Genomic DNA, 8,998 nt, shown 5'->3' with positions numbered 1-8,998 from the left:
GCTCCCAGGAAGGAAGGCAATGCAGCAGAAAATAGGCAGGTTGACAAAATTAAAGCGCCTCTCCTCCTGCTTCTCCAGTCTCAATTACTCAATTACTTCCTCTAGAAAAATGCTTGATAGTATACAGTTGGACAAATTGGTGTTCAGTGCATAAGCAAGGGGAAACATCCAATTTCAGCAGCAGAACAGCACAGGATCGATTCAAGATTGAATCTATCTGGCTCTTAAAATAATTATTTTACTTGGCTAAAGCCTAAGGATTTGTTGTTATCTACCTGTTGCTCTAAAGTGAAGATGGCTACTATCTGTGATCATGTCACAAAGCTTTGTGATGTCTCTAAAGAAGCTAGCTGGCTGTTGTAGATTCGGTTGTGATGAGATGCTCATCTCATGGACAGGATAAACAGGGAAGGAATATGTGGTGGTTGGAGCAGGAAGTATGATTTCTGGAAACATAACCTGTGTGAGATTGGATGTCTATAGAAATTCTCGGTCATCTATAGTGGTGAATAGCTCATGAGGGTAAAGGTTCATTCTCTGAGCTTGTGGGTTGGTTTCTGAACATTTCATTATCAGGCTAGATCACATCTTCAGCAAAGTTTAGGGGATGTCAGTGTTCTGTTTATAAGGACTTAGGTCAGGGTGTGTCAAGTGAGGGTCTTGTGACAGGTTTTGTGATGAGTGAGCTGTGAGTCTTTTGATGGGTCTTGTGATAAGGGTTAGGGTTAATTCTCAGTCATCCAGGTCATGGTTGTCCCAAAAGGCAACTGGACTTTGTTTTTTTTCCCTTGAAGACATTTCACTTCTCATCTAAGAAACTTCTTGGAGCTTCTGAAGAAGCTTCTGGAATGAGATGAGAAACATTTTCAAGGAAAAAACATGGGATTGGGATTGATGACTCAATATAGAGCAACACACTGAGGGAAAAGGTAAGTCTGTTTCTTGAGATCCACCAAACCAGCAAAACATGTTTATAATAGAATAAAATAACAAAAGTTGGAAGAAACCTTGGAGGTCTTCTAGTCCAATCTCCTGAGGATGGACTCCAGAATGAGTCTGAAAACTAAGAAGACTCAATCTCTGGTCCCTGTGACTGATCCAGATCAGATCCTGCAACCTTTATCCTGGGACACATACATCTGCCTTCATTCATGAGTAGCTAAATTACTCTTTCAGCAATAGCCCAGGAAGACTGAGGCAGAAGATACACTGCAAGGAAGGAAGGAAGATTAGCTATCTCTCCCTCAGCCGCCTTGCTCCCTCCAAAGGCAAAGACACCCTACTATTAGACATAGTAGTTATGGCTAATTGAAGTCCAAATATTCTGGAGGAAAATATAAGAACTCACTCAAACTCTTATTTATTAGGATAAGCCAAAGAGGAAAGGGTGGATTCCAGTCACAATGTTGCTATGATTCCAGTGTTCATACAGGAGCAAAACACTCCTATATGCTGCAGGATGTGGCTGTTCTCAGGGGCATGTTTTGAAAATCAAGAGTTTCAAGTGTTCCCAGTGTCTACAGATTTATTGGGTTACTGCAAACAAGATGTGATGAACCTATTTTTCTATATTTCCTAGGTTATATGATTAAAAGCTGTTGCATTTTAGGGGAGGCTGCCTAAATTATAACCTAATGCTTTTATCACTACAACTGACTGTCACCCTTGTGAGTGATTGATTCCAGAAGACCTATGAGGCAATACCTGTAGATAGCCAATTCTGTGAAGAACTTACATGAGAAGCAGAATGTTAGACTGAAAGTTATTTTGATGACTTCAGCATGTAGACATGATGTTGTTGGAAAACAATGTGCTTACGATGTTGTTGGGAAAACATCTATGTGGATTGAGGTTACATCTCCTGGAAATTCTTTTGATCCACACATATTTATAAGATCCTCTGTACAGCTTGTGTACAAGTTCAACATGAGCTGTATCATTCCACCAAACAGCTAACATTAGCTTTAGGCTGGAGAATTTAAACAAAGAAAAGCTTGTGTGGAGTAAAAGAATTAAACACTTTCATCCATAGCTTCAGTACTAGGGAGCATTTAAGGTTACATTTGAATACAAATATTTGGACATCCAATAACAGATCAATATTCAATTGCAATGTATACTTAAGTATTTTCAGACAGCAAATATTAGTTTTGATTTCATCATCTGAAATCAAAGGTTATTTAACTTTTCAGACTGAACTTTAACTTTGGTATAGCTACTATTGATTTTGGCTAGATTGTATTCACAGGTTTATATCTAAATTATGTTGGTTGCATTTAGTTTTTACTGAAATCAGTAGACAGGTTAATTCATAATTAATCTGTTCTGCTGATTTCATTGGGACCAGCATTCAACTAATTTGCTACAACTCATTAACTGTGACTTCATGAGATTATCAATAGGATTATTCCTGAATTTTCTGGAGCAAAAAAAGAAACAAAACCCAAAGGACAGAGAGGGAAGGGTAAAAACCTGATTTTTTTTTAAATACTTTTTTTTTCTCAGATCCATTTTTGATCATTCAAATTTTTGGGGCTTGAATTATGGAGTAGTATTTTAAGGCAACTTTAAGTCTTGTGGACTTCAACTTCCAGAATTAACCAGCCAGCATGTTTTAAAGTCTATGTCTCATTTTAGTTTACAATAAATCACAGTCAGATGATTTTGAATTTTAAACCAACCCCACAATATTTTTCCATCTCTCACTGAAATCTCTTTTACAATATGAAGGTTAGTAGTAAGTTTGAAAGCTTATCAACTTTTCTTCTTCTTCCTTCTTTTATTATTATTTGGTAGTTATTCCATTAAATCATTACACTGTTCCTTTTGGATTTTCTTTAATAGACCAAGATGACAACTTTCAAATTTTGGCCAGAAGAAATAATCATCTTATTGAGTTACATATTGTGGATAGTTGTGCAATTATAAAGATAAATGAAATTTGGGGATGAGAAAGTGGTATTTTGACGAAGACAGTAAAACTGGAAAATAGTCACCGTTACAATAATATAGATATAGATATATATTCCAAAAATAAAGGGCTAATATACAGACAAAGGTGCGGAGAATTTAAGAGCATAGAAAATGAGCTGACAGCACAGAAAGAAAATTCACAGAGAAGCTACCTCAAAGGCAAGGATGCAGTAGGGGAGAGATCAAAGTGGAAGTTGACTTAGTGATAGATGGGTATTTTGTTGAGAGTCTGAATGATTTCCTCATGTCAGAGCACACAAAAGGAACAAAGATAAGAGGCCTAGTAACTCAGGCTTGTTTTCCTAAGCTTTGGGGAGTGAATTGTTGAAAGGATTTTCCTTCCTCCTACAGTAGATAAGGAGGTAATTAGAACTACTGAAAGCTAACAAAGTACCAGAACCAGGATATTGAAATACCAAATCACAAGTAGCAGCCAGAGACAAAATATATTATGCATGAAATAGTTGTAACCACAGAATGTACATGTGTGTATGTGTGTAGTTAAGGTTAAGCAAAACAATGCTAATAAGGGACTTTGCAAGTTTTACATCAAGAGTGGACAAATCTTCAGTAGGAAAGAGTTTGAAGGCAGGAAAAAATGGCCAAGGGCAGTAAGATATTAGGGTTCCTAGCTTGTTCAGGATGGTTGAGTGTTTTAGTCATTTGGGTGTGTTAATATTTCACAAAGGTTACACATCTATTTTGCTTTATTTTCTGCTGTAAACTAGTAGGAAATTGTGCCCTTGGGTTTTAGTGTTTTTCAGCTGCTGAAATATAGGAGTGAAATTCTTGATGGCCTTGTGATTTGGCAGATCCAGGAGTTAAGATCAAGAAATAATTTTTCAATTCCCACCCCCCTCGTTAGAACACTGACAAGAAACTCCCCCAGAGCTGCTTCAGGCAGACATAAATAAAAGTGTAGATGAAGACACTTTCAAATCCACCAACACAAGACAAAGCCTGAATTGTTTAGTTTTAATCCCATCTTTTATCTAGGATGGACCACAACATGGCTTATAATAAAAATAGACTCAACACGAAAGTCACAATAAAATGTTATAAAATAACAAAGAATGATTAAGCTTGCTGCATTGAATTTGTCAGCGCAGAAAACATTTCCCCAACAGGCCTGATCCCTCTGTGTCCTGGCCAAGTGGACAGGCTCCAAAAAAGAGAGCCACCACTGAAAAAAAGGCAGATTAACTCGGTGGAGAACAAACTGCACATGTGTAACTCTGTGTCTATTAGAGTAAGTAATAAAACATAAAAATAAATATTTAAACACAAAATATTTAATCTTCCCTCTTTTTTTCAGCTGCTCTGTGGGGAATAAAAGTCTATTTTGTTGGAGCACTATTTTTAATACTGTTTTCATTGGTTTTAAAATAATAACAGTTCTTTGAAAGAAATGGAAGTCGTGGGCATTTAGACCAGGGATGGGATTCAAATTTTTAACAACCGGTTCTGTGGGCGTGGCTTAGGTGGTGGGCGTGGCTTGCTGGTCATGTTATTGGCTGGGTGTGGCTAACTCAATATCACTCACATCGAGGCACTCATTTCCTCCCCTGGCCTCTCATGATTGTGGGGATGCTGCAACAGTCGTAAGTGTGAAAAATGGTCATAAGTCATTTTTTTCAGGGCCACTGTAACTTTGAATGGTCACTCCACACAAGCAAATTACCAGCAAAGGAGGAGAAAAACACTCCAGATATGTTCTTGAGACAGGAAGTCTAGTCCTGCCAAGAATGTGATAAGGGTTAATGGAGAGGCAGTTTCTGTAAGCAACACCAGAGTGTTTTCTTCCTGCCTTCCTTACAGAATTAGGCCAGTAATTTCTTCTAACAACCGGTTCTCTGAACTGCTTAGAATGTTAACAACCAGTTCTAGAGAATAGGTGCGAACTGGTAGAATCCTACCCCTGATTTAGACCCTGTTACCCACGTCACCTCCAAAACCATCAGCAACATTTTTGTCCTGCTTAATCTGCCAAAGTCTGCACCACTGTCATCCTTAAAATTCTCAAGAACCAATCCCTATCCCTCTAGCTAACCAATGGAAGAACACATCAATTACTTCCAGCCAGTATCTTACTCAGTTTTGCAAGAAGGAAAAATACAGAACCTAAAAGCTAATAGCACTTCAATTTCAGCAGAGGGTGGAGAGATTTGAGAGGTGGTAAGGCAAGTGTTCTTGCCAGGGCTTATCCCTCTGGGAGTTCAGGATGCAGAACTATTCTCAGATAGGTCTTTCCGTTTCTGCAGTTGAGACAAAAAATAATAATAATCAGCTCCAGCAGAAAAGAACTGCAGAAGGCTGGGGGCATCTGCAGGTCAGGGTCAACCATGTCAAGATGCAGCTTGCAACTGGACAATGGAAGCTTCACCTACTTTTTGTGGGCCTTGTCCGTATTAAAGACAACATTGGGAGAATCAAGCAGAATAGGATCAGCACACACTCTGTCTAATAAAAAGGCCCTCAAATCTAGATTCAAACGTTTTAAAAATAATGTTTGACTTCATTTCTGTCTCACTCAAAAGAAAAATGGAGGCATTCCAGAAGTTGGCAAGCTGTCATTCAAAGAAGCTCCAGCCAGCAGGACTGATTGCTAGCCAGTCTGAAAGTTGTGTTCATTGGTTTCTGAAGAAAAATGGGATTGCTGTCCACGTCCTCCTTTAATTGCATCTTTAAAAGATGCAAACCTTGGCTGCCTAATTTGGTAAATGAGCACATTCCTTGGCATTTTCCCTGCTCCCTGCTGCCCTACCTTCATCTGTTCAGATTCTTTTAATTAAAGTCTCACTGGGAAACTAGCATAACAAGCAAGCTATTAATTTTGAAGAATAATTTCAAGTTTGAAGATCTCTCTCTCTCTCTCTCTCTCTCTCTCTCTCTCTCTCTCTCTCTCTCTCTCTCTCTCTCTATATATATATATATATATATATATATATATATATATATATATATATATATATATATATATTTCAGGTAAGGAGAATGGCTTTAGGACAATATTGTTGTCTTGGTCTCCTGATATATTAGTATTTTGTAATTAATCATCTGAATCTGAAGTTCAAGTACTTTGGCCACCAAATGAGAAGAGAAAAGTCATTAGAAAAGACACTGGTTTTAGGAAAGATTGAGGGCAAAAAGAGAAGGGAAGATGAGATGGCTAGATAATGTGATTGATGTGGTAGGCATGGGTTTGGATGAACTCCAGGAGACAGTGGAGGAGGTGGGGTCTGGTGTGTTGTGATCCATGGGATCATCGAAAGCTGGGCATAGTGACTGAGCAATAATTAGCTATGGCTTAGTAGGACTTTGCATTCAGATCAGTATGATGATGCTCTGGGATGCAACATGATGAGAGCATCTACCTGCAACTTATTAAGGAAGCTGTGTCTGAATATGACTGAATCTGATGGAAAAAAGGCCTAAAGGAACTATTTTATAATAACACTAAAAAGATACTTGAAATTCTAAATTTGCCTGTTAGCAACAAATCAAAATAATCACCAGCACTATCATCCTCATCATAGCCAGTCCCATTCCACCATTATTATTGTTGTTGTTGTTGTTCTTGTTGTTTTGTTATCTGTATCAGTACAGGTATTTTATTGTCTGGTAGATTTAGATAATTTTTTTGAAAAATGGGTAGAAGAAAACTAAACCGGAGCTAGCTACTGGACAGCAAAAACTACAGGTAAATATATTTTAGATTGTATCAAGGCAGAACAGGGCTGTCAAACTCCCAGCCCATGGGCCGGATGTGTCACGTGCTGGCCATGCCCACACCCAGAGGGGGAAAAAGTCCCGATACATCGCATGATGATGCTGTGATACCATGAGTTTGATACCTCTGGGCCAGAATGTCGTTGGAAACAATAGTATGCAGTTAAGGCTGTTTTATTTTCATCAAGTTCAAATTCATTCGAAAAATCTGTTACGCGAGGAATGGCTGATGGTACTAGAAAACAAAAGTGGCAAAGAACAAGCTGGATTAAAGAAGTTACTGATTTAAATCTAGAAATCTTAAATGAAATTGCAAAACAGAATTGAGAGAGCCTTTGAAAATCAGATGCAATTGAGCAATGAAGACAGAAAAATTCATACTGCTATGTTGCAGAGTGACATTTGGGCAAAGAGCACACAGCTCAGCAGAATGCTTGATCTTATCTTTAAATTCATTTCAGTAATAACTCTTGTTTTGTTCTGTTCTCCTTTGGGAGGGTTCTGGCTCATCACATTCTCCAAGGCCAGGTCAAGTCATCCCGAGGTCATCTTAGCCTAGGGGAAAAGGTGGAGGAAAAAGGACATCGAAACAACCCTTAGAAGGTCTACACACAGACAGGTGTGGAATGTTTCAATAGCTAAGGCTAAAAACAGGCCTATAATCTACCCATTGCTTGAGGCTGCAAAGCTATAAGGAGAGTCTTGCCAATTATAAATGGGGAGGGAGCGGGAGAGGAATCAGTTTCTTCTACTTTAAAAAATGAATTAATTTGTGTACTGACCCACCATTATTATTTTTTTTCAAAGTAAAAGCAGCATGCATGCCTGATTGACGGCACAGATAACTGGAGGAAGGGGGAAGAAAACATCAAAAGCTAAGTGATTAAAAATGTCACCTCTCCACACGATGCAGTTGCTGTAGCTAATACAATTTTCTATATAGACAACGCTAAGTCTTCAATTATATGTATTCTGTTTAAAAAGTGGCCTTAGGGTGTAATAAGATGGAATTAGAATTTAATATTTAAAGATTTACATTAGGATTAAATTGAGAACAGCTTTTGGCTGTCTGTTGGCTTTATTATATTACCGAGCTGCTATAGTAAGGCTCAAATTATCCTACTGAAGACCCACTGTGCGAAGACATAGCTTTCTGGCGAGGACTTGAATGCTGGCTAAGGTGGAATGAAAGAGGATAACCAGCAGCAAAGTGGATGGATGGACTCGGTTACACCTGCAATGGGAGACTTGAAAGATCCAGTTAAAGATTGTTGTGGGAAAATCCCTAGAAGCAAACTAGGTGGCACATAATTACACAAAAACCACTATGGTGCAGATTTATTATTAATAATGTCTCTCTCATAGACAAACTCAGCATCAAATTATTTCAGTGGATATAGCTCTGCAGATAACAAACAAATCTGAAACAGGAAAATAAATTATGGCAATTACATTTTTTACTTTGCTTTTTTTAAGTCGACCATGTGCCTCATGAAAGCTCACTAACAGTCTGTATAAGGTCATATCCTTATAAAGTTGTCATCTCATTGCCAGCCTGCAGCTGAGGCAGCCTAGAGTTAGTTTCAGAAATGTTTTCCTGGAAGTGGTTTTCCCTCTTATTCTACCCCAAGACCTTTCCTATGGGCAAAGTAGAGCACCTTGTGATGGCTCCATCTGCATTGGCAAGCTCATTTTCAATGGGCCCATCAGGTCTGCTCTAGGAAAGCCCTCTCCCCTCTGAATGTTGGGCAATGCACCTCATTGTTGTTTTGGTCTGTGGAGAACTGAAATTCCAACTGAATTTTAACAGAACTATCAAGCCACAAACCTACAGAGTATTTCTGCCTTGGAATAAGAATACATATGCATACTCACACATATTTTTCTTGAGAAACATCTCTTTCATTTATACATACCAAAACCACTCTCTCATATTTCAACTCTTCAGTAACAGCTTCATCTAACTTGCATAAATTTGGATAACCACTGATGGATAGCCCTCACCCCAAAAATGCAACTCTTGGTTGCCACATAATAGTAAATAGGTTGATTATCCTTTGGCAAAAAAAGAAAAAAAAACAATTGATTGGGTGGAGCACCCAGAGTATACAAGCTTTGCCCCACACATGTTTTGTAGGATGATTAGTGGTGCCATTTCTGAGAGTTGGTGAAATTGAAGGTTCAGCTGGGTAAAACCACCAACTCCTGCCCTTACAGTATAGATGTTGGACAGCAGCATAGCAGACACTGTTTTGATTACACTCTAAAGGCATATTATAATCAGAAGATGTGCTAC

This window comes from Pseudonaja textilis, chromosome 2 (assembly GCF_049901715.1).
Source record: "Pseudonaja textilis isolate UNSWEBS1 chromosome 2, rPseTex1.2, whole genome shotgun sequence".
Classification (NCBI taxonomy): domain Eukaryota; kingdom Metazoa; phylum Chordata; class Lepidosauria; order Squamata; family Elapidae; genus Pseudonaja; species Pseudonaja textilis.
The sequence above is the reverse complement of the archived record's forward strand: the minus strand, read 5'-3'. Positions refer to the sequence as shown.